The sequence below is a fragment of the Pelodiscus sinensis genome, chromosome 1, assembly GCF_049634645.1.
Source record: "Pelodiscus sinensis isolate JC-2024 chromosome 1, ASM4963464v1, whole genome shotgun sequence".
Lineage (NCBI taxonomy): Eukaryota > Metazoa > Chordata > Testudines > Trionychidae > Pelodiscus > Pelodiscus sinensis.
In genome coordinates this window covers 286,290,048-286,305,339 of record NC_134711.1, presented here as the reverse complement: position 1 = coordinate 286,305,339, position 15,292 = coordinate 286,290,048, and the positions used below count along the sequence as shown (strand labels likewise).

Below are 15,292 nucleotides of genomic sequence, written 5' to 3'. Positions count from 1 at the left end.
GAAGGACTCCATCTGGGCTTTGTAAATCAGATCTATCCTTTGGAGAGAGAAACAGTAGATGTGCTCTGTCCAGCAATGCTCTAGTTAAGTCAGTCAGAAGTCTTTCGATGCACATTGTAGAGGAAGAAGTGTACTGCCCCTTCTGTAGACCTTGTGTAGCCCTATACCACCATTTGATATAGAAAAAGTGTAAGGGTGCTGTCAGTATTAGGGATGGGGATTATCTGTATGCAGGGAGCACAAGGATTGAGACGATGGTTGCCCTTTGCACAGGTCTGCAAAATGTATGTGCTCCTTGCACACCCACAAAGGGTCAGCCACCACTAAGCCCTAAAGCCTTGGATTTTCAGAAAGCCTTTGACAAGGTCCCTCACCAAAGGCTCTTGTGTAAATTACATGGCCATGGGATAAGAGGGAAGGTCCTTTCTTGGATTGAGAACTGGTTAAAAGACAGGAAACAAAGGGTAGGAATAAATGGTAAATTTTCAGATTGGAGAGGGGTAACTTGTGGTGTACCCCAAGGGTCAGTCCTGGGACCAATCCTTTTCAACTTATTCATAAATGATCTGGAGAAAGGGGTAAGCAGTGAGGTAGTAAAGTTTGCAGATGATACCAAACTGTTTAGGATGGTCAAGACAGAAGCAGACTGTGAGGGACTCCAAGAAGATCTCACCAAACTGAGTGATTGGGCAACAAAATGGCAAATGAAATTTAATGTGGATAAGTGTAAAGTAATGCACATTGGGAAAAATAACCCCAACTATACGTACAGTATGATGGGGGCTAATTTGGCTACGACAAATCAGGAAAGAGATCTTGGAGTTATTGTGGACAGTTCTCTGAAAACTTCTACACAGTGTGCAGCGGCGGTCAAAAAGGCAAATAGGATGCTAGGAATTATTAGGAAAGGGATAGAAAATAAGACCCAGAATATCTTACTGCCCCTGTATAAAACTATGGTACGCCCACATCTTGAATACTGTGTACAGATGTGGTCTCCTCACCTCAAAAAAGATATTTTGGCCTTGGAAAGGGTTCAGAAAAGGGCAACTAAAATGATTAGGGGTTTGGAATGGGTCCCATATGAGGAGAGGCTACAGAGACTGGGACTTTTCAGTTTAGAAAAGAGGAGACTGAGGGGGGATATGATAGAGGTCTATAAAATCATGAGTGGTGTGGAGAGGGCTGATAAAGAAAAGTTATTAATTAGTTCACATAATAGAAGAACTAGAGGACACCAAATGAAATTAATGGGTAGCAGGTTTAAAACTAATAAAAGGAAGTTCTTCTTCACACAGCGTGTTGTCAACCTGTGGAACTCCTTGCTAGAGGAGGCTGTGAAGGCTAGGACTATAATAGAGTTTAAAGAGAAGCTGGATAAATTAATGGAGGTTAGGTCCATAAAAGGCTATTAGCCAGGGGATAAAATGGTGTCCTTGGCCTCTGTTTGTCAGAGGCTGGAGAGGGATGGCAGGAGACAAATCGCTTGATCATTGTCTTCGGTCCACCCTCTCTGGGGCACCTGGTGCTGGCCACTGTCGGTAGACAGGATACTGGGCTGGATGGACCTTTGGTCTGACCCAGTACGGCCGTTCTTATGTTCTTATGTTCTTATGTAAAGAATGATCGAGAATGCAGAAGAAAAATATTACTTCTACATTGTTTACCCAGTGGGCTCTCTGTCACGTGCACCAGCCCATCTCTTGCAGAGCAGCTTGGGAGAACTGTAAGCCAGCAGCCAAATAATTGTGGGTCTGGGGAATGTTGCACCCACTGGTAGACTCTGACAGGAGGAGCTTTGCTCAGACAGCCTCCCTGCCTGCCTTTGTTTCCTAATCCCAGTAAATGCATTTCCTGCAAATATGCTTTCTGCCTATCCCCAGAAAGAAAAGATAATACAAATTAACTGCCACTGAAGTGGAGATTTATAATGATGGTAATTGAGGAAGTACATGTTCCCAGTAAGGGAACTTACTAGGGAGCTTACCTAACTAGGGTTTAAGGATTACCTCAGAACAGAGAGCTAAGGTTGAACTCAGCTTGAAAGGAGCTCTCACATTTCTAAATTAGCACCCATATTTTGTACCAAGAGACCCCACTATAAGCACATAGGTTTGAAGCTCACATTTACGCTCAGTTTGGGCAGCATTCAACCTTAACCCATCCTTCCTGAATTTAACTGAAAGATGTGTGTGGCACTGCACCCCATATTTTATGAAATGCTATGAAATGAGTATGGCATAATTATTATGTATTTTATGGAAGATGGGTGATGTGAGGTGTCATTGGAAAAGGCGATGTGCTGAAATTTCATTATCATATTTGTGTGTAGGTATCATTTTTCTATTTGAAGTTATGAATATTGACAATGTATCTGTATCTGTTACACCTGGGTAATGCTGACTAAGATGCTTTTAGTCTAGAGAAGTGGATGGGAAGGGTCTATTCAGGGAAGTAAGCCATTAGGGAAAACAATAGGAGAAGCTTATTTCCCTCCTGGAGAGCCTTCCTAGGAATACTACAGACAGCTTGTGAGTGATGATTACTATGACTCTACAAGGACATGTGACTAGGTCACATGATGCTGGACTCCTTCTTGGGATGTCAGTATTTTCACACAGACTGCTCTGGGAACCATGCTTTGGAACAAAGGGTTTGTGCCATATGCAAAAGCTATATAAGTCATGGAGTGACATCATGTGTGATTCTTCACTCCCTATGCAAGATGACTCCTGGAAACACTGGAGGAACAAAGACTGAACTAAGAGAACTGCTTGACCCAGGCTAAAGGGATTTCTAGATGTGAATAAAGGCTTGAGCAATCCAAACTGTAAAGTTAATGCATCTTGCTCCTTAAGAATCTGCAGTTTGTTTGTACCATCAATTAGGGTGGAACCCTAAGTCCATATCAAATGTATTAGAAGCACTTGTTCTAATATATTTGAAGCACTTGGAAGAGGGGAAAGTGATCAGGAATAGTCAACATGGATTCACAAAGGGCAAGTCATGCCTGACCAATCTGATTAGCTTCTATTATGAGGTAACTGGCTCTGTGGATATGGGAAAGTCATTGGATGTGATATACCTTGACATTAGCAAAGCTTTTGATACAGTCTTCCAGAATATTCTTGCCAGCAAGTTAAGGGCGTATGGATTAAATAAATGGACTGTAAGATGGATAGAAAGCTGGCTAGACTGTTGGGCCCAACAGGTAATGAGCAACGGCTCAATGTCAGTTGGGTGTCAGTTTCTAGCAGAGTGCCCCAAGGATCGGTTCTAGGACCGGTTGTGTTGAACATCTTTATTAATGACCTGGATGGATTGCACCCTCAGCAAGTTTGCAGATTACATTAAACTAGGAGAGGCAGATACACTGGAGGGCAGGGATAGGGTCCAGAGCAACCTAGACAGATTAGAGGATTGGGCCAAAAGAAATCTGATGAGGTTCAACAAGGACAAGTGCAGAGTCCTGCACCTGGGATGGAAGAATCCCAAGCATTGTTACAGGCTAGGGACTGACTGGCTAAGTTGCAGTTCTGCAGGAAAGGACCTGGAGATTACAGTGGATGAGAAGCTGGATATGAGTCAACAGTGTGCCCTTGTAGCCAAGAAGGCTAATGGCATATTAGGGTGCATTAGGAGGAGCATTGCCAGCAGATCTAGAAAAGTGATTATTCCCCTTTATTTGGTCTGGTGAGGCCATATCTGGAGTATTGTGTCTAGTTCTGGGCTCTCTACTATAGGAAGGATGTGGACTCATTGGAGAGGGTCCAGCGGAGGGCGACCAAAATGATTAGGGGGCTGGAGCACATGACCTATGAGGAGAGTCTGAGGGATTTGGGTTTGTTTAGTCTGCAGAAGGGTGAGGGGGGATTTGATAGCAGCCTTCAACTGCCTCAAGGAAGGTTCCAAAGAGAATGGAGAAAGGCTGTTCACAGTAGTGACGGATGGCAGAACAAGGAGCAATGGTCTCAAGTTACAGTGGAGGAGGTCTAGGTTGGATATTAGGAAAATGTGTTTCACTGGGAGGGTGGTGAAGTACTGGAATGGGTTACCTAGGGAGGTGGTAGAATCTCCATCCCTAGAGGTTTTTAAGTCTCAACTTGACAAAGCCCTGGCTGGGTTGATTTAGTTGGGATTGGTCCTGCCTTGGGTATGGGGCTGGACTTGATGACCTCCTGAGGTCTCTTCCAGCTCTATGATTCTATATTTGCATTTTTTCTATAATTTGCATTTTTGTTTATTAGTAATCTGCTTTGGTCTGTTTGCTATTCTTTTCAATCACTTAAAATCTATCTTTTGGAGTTAATAAACTTCCTTGTGTTTTAGCTAAACCAGTGAATTGGTGTGAAACACATGGGAATCATAAGCTTGGGGCAAAGGCTGTTGCATTGAGGGAGGGGGTGAACTTTATGAGCTTCTGTTATATATTTCCATGTTCAGCACAAGCAGGTATAATTCATGCTCCAAGGGGGTATATACCTGGGAAATTGGGAGTTGCCTTGACTTTAGCCTTTCTATTGTTGGTTCTTTGCACAAACTGAACAGAGTGCTTGCATGTAACTGCACCTGGGTGTGTCCGTACCTATGTAAACGCTGGTGAAAGTGCAGGCTGGAAGGCTTTGCAGCTTGTCAAAGCAACACAGTATGAGAGGGAGCCTAGACTAGTCAGTCAGAGGACTCTGTGGTATCCTATTTCCAGGTGGCACCTGGGGGGAACCCATCACAATGTGAGCACAGGAGTTTATAACATGGATTTGGGAGGGAGTTTGTCATGCTTGACCTGCTGAATGGAGAATGTGCATACTAGGAAGGGGCCGCATCCTATGTTAATACAAGAATCAGGACTATTTCAATTTTGTGTTGGGCTGATTTTTTTTAAAAAAGCTTAATATTTGCTGTTTTCAGACTATTCCTTGTTATGAGGAGGTTTTTTTTCATACAGAGATGAGAATCTGACCCACTGAGCAAATTGAGGACAAGAAAGAACAGAAGCAAGACCTCCATGAGAGAGAGAGAGAGAGAGAGAGTGTTTCTCTTTCCTCTAACTGTCTTTACCACTGAACTCTGCTTATTAAAATGGCTGCCTACAGCTATAAGCTGACCATTCCTACAGCTTGAAAGGTGCAGAATGTGTGGAAAATAAGCAATAGTAAATACAAGCTCCATAACGGCACACTCCTCCTTTCCCTCTTTCATGCTGACAACTACCTTCTGTCTAAGAGAAAGTTTACATAATAATTAACAATTAAAACCTTTCATGGTAGATAGCATCTTAATATGAGGTTGAATCTCAGCCTGCCCCACTCTCTCTCTCTTTGGAGGATGGACATATATTGCTGACCACACCAATGAACAAAGAGCATAAAGAGCAGAGAAGCAGCTTCACACGCAGGGAAAAAATAAGTTCCCTATTATGTGGCAGGGGAAGCTTTCCAGGGTTCCAAAACACATGTGATAAGACACGTAGGGTATGTCTACACTACAGCGCTAATTCGAACTAACTTAGTTCGAATTAGTTAATTCGAACTAAGCTAATTCGAACTAACGCAGCTAGAACTAAAAACTAGTTCGAATTAGCATTTTGCTAATTTGAACTAGCGCGTCCACATTAAGTGGACCCTGAAGCGGGGTTAAGGATGGCCGGAAACAGTGCCGGCAGGGCATCAGAGGAGGACTTAGAGCGTGGAGATGCTGTCTCAGGCTAGCCGAGGGCTGTGCTTAAAGGGTCCCGACCCCCACCCCGGACAGACAGTTCTCAGGGGTGCCCCGCTTGCAAAGCAGTCCTGGCTTGGAGTGCCCTGAGTGCCCACAGTGGGCACATCACAGCACTCGGCCATCAGCCCGGCTGCACTTGCCGCAGGCTGCCATCTGGGGAGAAGGGGCAATTGGGGGGCTGCAGGAGAGCTTCCACCCCCAGAAGCCCGCAGAGCCAGCCCAGTCCTCCCCATAGGGGGCTCGTGCCCCATTCCTCCCTCACCTCCTTCCACTTACCCCTCCCTAGCCCCTCTTCTTGATGTACAAAATAAAGATAACGTGTCTTCCAAAATGGAATCTGTCTTTATTGAACAAAACTGGGGGAGACTGGGAAAAGGAGGTGGGAGAGGGGAAGAGAGAGGGTGGGAGAGAGGAGGGCAACTAAAATGATCAGGGGTTGGGAACAGGTCCCATATGAAGAGAGGCTAAAGAGACTGGGACTTTTCATCTTAGAAAAGAGGAGACGGAGGGGGGACAGGATAGAGGTCTCTAAAAGCAGGAGTTGGGTGGAGAGGGTGCATACAGAAAAGTTCTTCATTAGTTCCCATAAAGAAGGACTAGAGGACACCAAAGGAAAGGAATGGGTAGCAGGCTTCAAACTAGTAACAGAAAGTTGTTCTTCACAAAGCAAAGAGTCAGCCTTTGGAACTCCTTGATGCAGGAGGCTGTGAAGGCTAGAACTGGAACAGAGTTTAAAGGGAAGTGAGATCAAGTCATGGAGGTTGGGTCCATGGAGTGGTATTAGCCGGGGGTAGGAGTGGTGTCCCTGCCCAAGGTTTGTGGAAGGCTGGAGAGGGATGGCACGAGACAAATGGCTTGGTCACTGTCTTCGGTCCATCCCCTCCAGGGTCCCTAGTGTTGGCCGCTGTCGGCAGACAGGGCTAGATGGACCTTTGGTCTGACCCAGGACGGCCATTGTAAGCTCAGGGCTCAGGGTCGGGGGTCTCAGTGGACCCCCTTGATTCTCTTGCACACCTGCTCCTGGGTGGCCAGGCTGGCAGCTCTCCTGCCCAAGCCGGCCACTTTCCTGTGCCTAGTGTGGAGATCGTGGACGAGGTCCATGATCTCCGCACTAGCCCAGGAAGGTGCCCGCCTCTTGCAGTCCCGGGCAAGCTCCTGGGAGCCGCCAGCCTGGTCCCGGGAAGAGGGGGAGGGCTGGGGGGCATCGGGTGGGTGGCTAGAGCCATGCCAGGTGCAGGGTCTGCTGGCTGGGTGCTGGCAGGCTTGCACCTGGCACGGGCACCGTAGCCAGCCCATGCCCCTTTAAGGAGTCCTGGGCCGGGAGGGGGGCAGACGAGTTTCCCTGGTGTTGGCCAGAGTGGCCACCAGGGAAAGCTGGGGAGGGCTAGCCTCCCACTAGTTCAAATTAAGGGGCTACACACCCCTTAATTCGAACTAGCTAGTTCGAACTAGGCTTAATCCTCGTGGAATAAGGATTACCTAGTTCGAACTAAGCACTCCGTTAGTTCGAATTAAATTCGAACTAACAGAGCGCTAGTGTAGCGCCTATGAAAGTTAGTTCGAACTAACGTCCGTTAGTTCGAACTAACTTTGTAGTGTAGACATACCCAGATTTAAAAAGCTTCCTTTTCACACACTCATAAAAGGGGTTTTGTTTATTCCCCGCCTGCCCTCCTCTCCCCCCCCACGTTAATACAGCTGCCAGGGGAAAAACACTCAGTGTGACAGAAATTAGATCCTTTGACAAGTATAGTCTCAGCCTTTCGGGATGTTATGAACACCTCTGTTATAAAATTCCCCTTTCTCCAGCATGCAGTATCTAGAGAGAGAGAGAGAAAGTGGGTTAGAAATGAGTGAAAAGTAGATCAAACAGTTTAGTTCTGAAGACTCTCTGCATTTCCCCTCCCCCTCGTCTCCTCTCCCTTCCAACCCAAGTTCTGAGTGGGTGGAATACTCCCTGGCCCCTCTACCTGGAAAACCAAGAGCCTTGCCCAGCTTTGCCCCTCACAAACACACAGTGGTTGGGGAGTTGGGTGTTTGGTCTTTACGGGGAATGAAAGCTGTAGTTTAGTTCTGCTTATCTGTAGCTAAAAGGCCTATTGAGACTAGTAGCTATTTCAGATACAATGTACTATCAGTAGTGCTGCTGCCTTTTCATATTTCCTTTTCCACAACTCACTCGCTTGCTGATTATAATTACCCTTTAATAGCTCATATAATTTCAGCTGTAGAACAACTGAGTTGTACTGTAGCTGCCAAGAGTACCAGCTATTTTTAATCATTAATTGAGGCTAAATAATTCCACCACATCTCTGACTATGATAATTATGTAATGTCGGATACATCTCACGGATGGACTTTCTTCAGTATACTGTGTGCTAGTATGAGTGTAATGCACTATTTTTCTCTCCAAGAACCATTTGCCACTGATGCCGGTGATCAGAGCTAGTTACTGTGCCAGTGAAAACCCGAGGAATGCAATGACTATGAGAGGATTCAAAGTCTGGAGCCATACAAATTTATAATATTGGTCATCAGGACCCCTGGTTAGCTGTCTGTAAATGAATCCATCTCAGCATGAGTCTACTAGCACATACCAATGGTCTCTAAGGGTACGTCTAAACTACATGGCTACGTCGACGGAGCCATGTAGATTTGTTGTTTTGGCAAAGGCAAATGAAGCCGTGATTTAAATGATCGCAGCTTCATTTACATTTACATGGCTGCCGCGCTGAGCCGACAAACAGCTGATCAGCTGTTTGTCCGCTCAGCGCGCTAGTCTGGACGCTCCTCTGCCGACATCAAAGCCCTTTGTCGGCAGCCCCGGTAAACCTCATCCCACGAGGAATAACGGGGCTGCCGACAAAGGGCTTTGATGTCGGTAGGGGAGCGTCTAGACTAGCGCGCTGAGCGGACAAACAGCTGATCAGCTGTTTGTCGGCTCAGCGCGGCAGCCATGTAAATGTAAATGAAGCCGTGATCATTTAAATCGCGGCTTCATTTGCCTTTGCCTATGTGTCTAATCTACATGCCTCTGACGACAGAGGCATGTAGTCTAGACTCAGCCTAAGGTAGGATAACATGATTTCACAGGCTACTCTAACAAATATCATGGAGACATCCAGCCATGTGAATATGGCCCATAGCCAAGAAGATGCTACCCAGTGCCAACTCCATTCCATGCCCTGGCTTGATGCCTAATTGGCAGGAGTACAGGATGGCAGTGTCTAGATGGAGGTAACTCTTGTCAAAGTTCTCTTAACTTGCTTAGGATTCGAAAATTTAAATACCTGGCCATATTTGGGTTTGTTGCTTGAATCTGGTGATGGTTTCTAAAGAACAACAAGGTTGAGGTAGAACATAATTTCTTAAAGAAGATCCTGAAAATATCATTTGTAGGCATCTCAGAAGCTCTTGACTCTCTCTCTAGTCATTAAAGCAATGGTTCAGAGCTACAGAAAGTGGCTTGGTTTTCCTGCAGTGCTTCTAGGACCTCTTGTTGTGTGAAGGGGCTGAATTCAGAATGAGAAGGTATTTAGGCCTATGATCATCGGGGATACGTTTGTCCTGACATATCATCTTGGATGCAAATGATTTTCTCTGAAGAGCAGGTTGACAGCACTTCACTGTGAGAGGAGCTGGTTTGCGGAGTTGAGTAGAAGCATTCTGGGCTAACAAGACTATTCACATCTCAGAATAGTTCCATGGGGCATTATTTAGCAGATGTGGACCAAGGTGGATCATTTTGCTTTTTACACAGGCAGAAAGAAAGAATTCCTTGTGCAGGAGCTTGTTCATACCAGCCCATGTTTTCTGCCATTAACCCTTATGTTTTCTTATCTAGTCCTAGGCCCCCAGAGTATCATGGATATCTAAGTAGTGAGGGGAAGAGAATGGAATTTTGGTGCCTAAACATTCTCCTTGCGCCTCCTGCTCACCTATAATAGATTGTCCATTCCTCAGTCTTGTTTAGTGCAATCCGCTTTCCAGGACTCCCTCTGATCATAGCTTGATTGCACAAGGCAAAATGAATGTTCCCAGAAAGACTTGTGGGACTTAAGGCATGGCAGAGGGGTATTGTCAATGTCTTGGTAAATAGGAAAATGTCTTTTCCTGGAATCCCCAACACTTCAAAGAAAAAGCACACTTCCTGCTGGAGGAGAGAGATTCAGGAGTTGCTCCGGAAATACAATCAAACCAGAAACTCTCTTACCACAAAAGCACTGCTACAGTCCCTTGACACAGCAAGATACCAGAGCTGGCTTGTTTGCATGCAAAACCTTGATTTTACACATTCAAGTTGTTGACCCTTAAGACTACTGTGACATCTTGGGGCCACCAAACATCTGGCTAAACTCAATAGACTCCAAACTGGTGGAGAATACAAAATGACCAGCTGATAAACACACAAGAAGAAAAGTGTATGCACAACTGTATTGAACTTTTGCATCAATCCCCTGAGGAGAACTTTCCACTGTCAGCATTAAGGAAGTAAATTAAGGACTTGCCATGATAAAAAAAAAAAAGAAAGGAAGAAAAAGGGAATGTTCAGGGAGGAATAAGATCAGCTGAGGAACAATCTACAATGGCCAGAGTGCACCTATGTTTAATCTGTCTTCAGTTTCATCACTTTTGTTGCACTTAGCTATCACCATCAGCACAAATAGAGAGTTACCCTGATGCTAATGGTAATGTAGAAGCCAGGATAGGATGTTGACTTCCTTATGTAAATGGTTAACTGTTACTAGTGATTCCTATGGTAGCATTTGCCATTTTAACATTACATAGCATGAGAAAATGAAATGATCACTGTCAGGCTGGAAGTGTTCATTGATCTTTCTTTGTTTTTGCAATGCTGGTAAGATGTGAGAATAATAACTGTATTGGGATGATTGCCTTTACCATTGCCAGTAGTGTTGTGTTGGAAGGAAATAGTAAGGAAGGGTGGGACAGGAAGTAGGAGAAATTAGAGATTTATTAGAGATTATAGTGGGTGTTTACTCTGACCATTTGCAGGGTCACTTTGTAAGAGCGGAGTGACCGTGGATTTGTTTAAAGGGACCTTGTCAATTTAAAAATCATACTTCTTGCTGGATCTTTTACCTCATATTGCTATAGTCAATGTCTAAATCTATAATAGCCCTGTAATATCTTTGTAACACAGAAAATTATTATAGCTGAAAGACTAGAGAAACACAGTCCTCCATTTTTCCAAATTTGTATACTTTGTGCAATTGTCAGAATTCTGTGCATAGACAGTAGATTGGGCTGAACAACTGCAAAGAACATTGTGTAACATTTTGTCCAGCATTTTTCATTCTTTTGCATTGAAATTTCAAAAATGTGGACCAGTTTTTAGTCAGTTTCAATGTTTTTCTCTTTATGGTCAGTTAATAAACTTCCCTGTTGTCTGTGTGGCTCTTTTAGTCAGTAAGAGGGGCGAGGAAAACATAAGTACCTTTGAACATGTGATTTTTTTTCTAACCAGTCAAATAGACACAGTGCTTGCTTGAATGGCATGCCATCTCAAGTCTTGATCCTGCAAGGAATTCAGAGTGGAAACTAGGAGATCTGCTCGTGCAGAGTTCATTACAAAAAATGTCCGGATTTCAGATCGGACTTGGTGAAAGGGGGAACAAAACATGAGATAATCCATGAATATTACCTGTAGAAATATTATATTGTATGGAAATGACTTTTGCTCTTTACACTTCATGTGACGTTGCAGCCCACAGACCCAGGTATATCCTGGGTGCAGGAGTTTCTTGCTTGGAGCCACACACAAATAAGGCAGCACTGAGTGAACGCATACCGGCAACTTTAAGAAACCAGTGAAAGCGTGGCTGATAAAGAAATCTTTTGACTGTGATGGTAGCAAGTCACTGTTGGCATTAGACATCCCGCAAGAAAGAGGGAGACAAACGTGGTTGTTCACAGCATTTGTTTGTCAGCTTTCAGGGAGTTGAAGGAGCTGAACAAAATGACACAGTGCTACATGCCAACTGTTGGGCTTTATCAAATAATAAAGCAACCCCACTGGGTATTAAGAGGCATGGAATTATTCTAATGAGTTTGGCAAAATCTCATTAGGATGAACAGCAGGCAATTACAAAGTGTATGATCGGTATGCAAATGACTTTCTTTCCTCTCTGTGACTACACGCAATTTCTTGGGCTCACAGAATAGAAGCTGTCAGAGAGATTACTCACTGGAGCAAAGTACAGTACACGGTGGAGTCAGTGTTTCAGATGCACCAGTGGTAGAGATGGGGGAAGGCCTGTAAATATATAATCAGTGTAAAAATTCTTGGCTTATCCTATGAAGAGGAGGGAAACAGACATCTTTTTGTTAGGCCTCCAGACACACTTGCTTCCAGGAATACCTTCAGAGCACGACCAGGTCAGTGGTGCATGCTGTCACAATGCAGGGTAGCTGCTTTGGGAGCTGTGGGAAATGGGGATATGATTTGGGGGCTGCACTGAATAACACTAAAAATGGCAGCTCCAATTGGTGGAGAGGTAAGTTAGGTGGATAAAGTTATCTGTATGCCTCTGAGACTGAACTCCCCACTCTGGGTTCAGAAATGCTCTTCTGATTAGCTGGAAAATGTGTGGCATGCACAATAAAATTTTGCTATGCATGATAAATGACTCCTTTGTCTCATTTTGCCATCTCATGTCCGGCAATTCCTGATATTTTCAGCTTTCTGTGTCTGGGAAACTTTGTGTAGGTCTTGCAGGTGTTGCTAGCAAATCAGGCTTTCATTGTATCCAGCTATAATTAATTGTTTTAAGTCATATTTTATTTACTACTCGAAGTTTGAGCCTGCTTCTTATATAAGTCAGTGGCAAAACTCTTTGCATAATGGAAAGGAAATTCCACAAGAGACTCATTTTTCTGTTGGAGTGTGGAGGGGAAGTGGGAGGCGGAGGATATAATTGAAGTGCTTTTAGATTAGATAAATTGGCACAGCCAAATATTCTTGTCATTCTTCTCTCCAGTGTGTGGAAACCAAACAAACCCACTGCACTGTCCACATGTGATTGTGCTTTACTCCCAAGAAAGTAGTAGGACATTGTTCCTGTCCCTCCCTTTCTTCCCCATGTAGAAAGTGGAACTCTGGAAGGCAAAATACCATCCGTGTAGAAGTCATGTGCTTCCTCTGTACCTTTTGGCTCCTTTTGCCAGGGACTCTCCATTATGGAGGGGAAAGTTGGGTAAATTAATGACAATAATTAGGCATTTACTCCCACTGTGAAGAGCCATGGAGCCGGGAAGAAAATTATGCCTTAAAGAACAGGCATTCCTTGGCCCAGACTCCTCCTTGCTCTCCCTTTCCAAGAGCATGAAGCCCAATCTGGAAGGGGGCAATGATGCCATAGAGGAGGCAGTGGCTTTATATTGCCCCTCTTCCTGGAAGACTCAATCCATTTAACTGGAGGGGACAGAGTGACTAACAGATACTAAGGTGGATGTTGTCCATTGCTACAACTAAGCTGTTCTGGGGCTCTAGCCAAAGTGTCCTGTGCAGCTTGATTCAAATCCATCCTCAACGTGCTTTATAAAGAAGTTAGTATCATGGTCCTCTATTACTTAGAGGGAAACTGAGGCAGTGTGTGGTGAACAACCCCTGAGGTCACAAAGCAAATCTGTGACAGCACTGGAAAGAGATGATCCGGTCACGACTTCACCCAGGATGCTGTGCTGTCTCCCAGAAAGGTTAACAAAAGTATATTTTTCATAGGAGTGCAAAGAGAGTTCTCAAGCTCTTTATGTATGCTTAGTTATCATTTGCTGTTGAATAATTGTATGAAATCTGAGCTCTGTCATCTACTTACTCCCCAAATGGTCCAAACATGAGATCAAATACTGAAATGCAGAACAGCTGCTTTTGCGCTGTGGCAGGGTTCGCTCCCAAGATTGGGTTATGCATGTTGCGGTTCGGTGTTCCAAACCAAACCAACAGCTGTGCCATGATGCCCCGGGCTTCTGTTTCTCTTCAGCCTGTTTGGCTGGCCAGAAAAAAAAGATGGAAATGCCAAGCCTGAAAAGACCGGGCTTGGACAAATAGTTTTTCCCTCACACACTCTGCTGTGTAAACGATCGGCTGGTTATAATTCACAGCAGTTATGAGTCTCAGAACTAAGCCTCGCTTTTTCATAGGAGAGGCATTAAGGACATTGGGAGTAGTGGGTGCTCAAGCCTTTTTTCGGGGGTCGGAGGTTGGGTGCTTAAATCTGAACTTGTGTCTAATTTTAAGCACAAAAGTTTCAGCAATTTAGCAAATCTCACAATAAGTCTGTGCAGAGCCAGGATCCTAATGCCCGCCTTCCTTCTCCCTAGCCTTCTTCCTTTTGGTAACTGACCAATCAAATCATTCTGCCTTAACCTAGGCTATGTTGGTAGCAATCCTTCAATCTCCATGGCTCTCCAGTTCATGTAGAGGGTAGATTGTGCACCAAGGTACTGCAGCTGTACAAAGATAGTGTGAGAGATGATAAGTTACAAGAGGTATTTTTTCTAAAGCATCTTTGAGTTACACATATTCATAAGACAATTTTCATAAAGCATGGGGGGGGGCGGTGACAGGGCACTTGCCCTGCACTGGCCCTTTAAGGGCAAAACCCTAGCCCAGAGCAGGGGCTAGGAGCAAAGCCCCAGCTGAGGCAGCTCTAGCTGATGAGGGCCCAGCTGGGAGCTATATAAGGGGGAACTGATAGCTCCTTGAGGGAGAGAGCAGTGAGGGCCTGGCTGCTGGGGAAGCAGGAGGCTCCCTGGAGCTAGAGCAGTGCTGCAAAGGCAAGGGGAGCTCCCAGGCTTTAGCTCCTAAGGAGGAGATCAGGGTGCTCTGAGAAATAGAGGACACTTGGGATCTGCTTGAAAGCAGAAGCAGCCAGGCACTGGGCAAATGCAAGTCTAGAGAGAGTCATTTGTAGAAGCCATGATGGACTGAAGCAGCATGGAAAAAATATGAACTTGGTTCTGGTACTATAACAGTGACCAAGAATAGTTTCCAGTTCTGTATGACTGTTCAATTTGTGCCATTGTTCGTGGTACATTGAACACATCTGACTAACAATCCTCCTCACCTCCCTCTCCTTTTCCTAAGCAGTGACAAGTAGGGGTGTAAAATCCCATGTAATTGGTTAACCAATTAAAAAGGGGCAGGTGGAAGGGCTGCTCCAGACAAGAGACCTGGAGCGGTCCCCCCACTGACGTCAGGGCCTCCTGCAGATAGTAGGCTGCCCCAGATGACGAAGCAGCCCCTGTCTGCAGGGCACCCAGGCCCACCAGGGACAAGGGCTGCTCTGGATGACTGCAGCTGCTCCTGTCCATGGCGGGTTCTCTAGAGAGCTGGTGCAGCCTCCTGGCTTCAGCTCATGGGACTGCTCCACTCCCCCAGGGGTTAACCTTAACTGGTAAGCCTCACCTGTTAAGGAATGGCAAATGTGGCCATTTGAGACATTAACCTTTTCATGGCTGTTTTTATAGATATTGGGACCAGTTGTGCTCACAGAACCTGGCTGTGCCTCTGGGATGACCGAAAAAGGCCTCTTCCTTACTGGATCACCTT

General features: G+C 45.1%; 1 long non-coding RNA gene across 7 annotated transcripts in view; it reads left to right on the top strand.

Annotated features, from left to right (window-relative positions):
• LOC142826481 (uncharacterized) overlaps positions 1–15,292 on the top strand; it is a 124,294-nt gene that overhangs the window by 12,092 nt on the left and 96,910 nt on the right. For 3 of the 7 annotated variants that reach the window (XR_012900645.1, XR_012900642.1, XR_012900640.1), the window contains exons 1-2: positions 11,962–12,117; positions 13,318–13,437. The exons of 1 other annotated variant lie outside the window; for it this stretch is intronic. This is a non-coding gene — a long non-coding RNA (uncharacterized LOC142826481). Of the gene's footprint in view, positions 1–11,961; positions 12,118–13,317; positions 13,438–15,292 lie in introns of those variants that run through there. 3 more of the 7 variants (XR_012900644.1, XR_012900643.1, XR_012900641.1) reach the window with 1 other exon arrangement.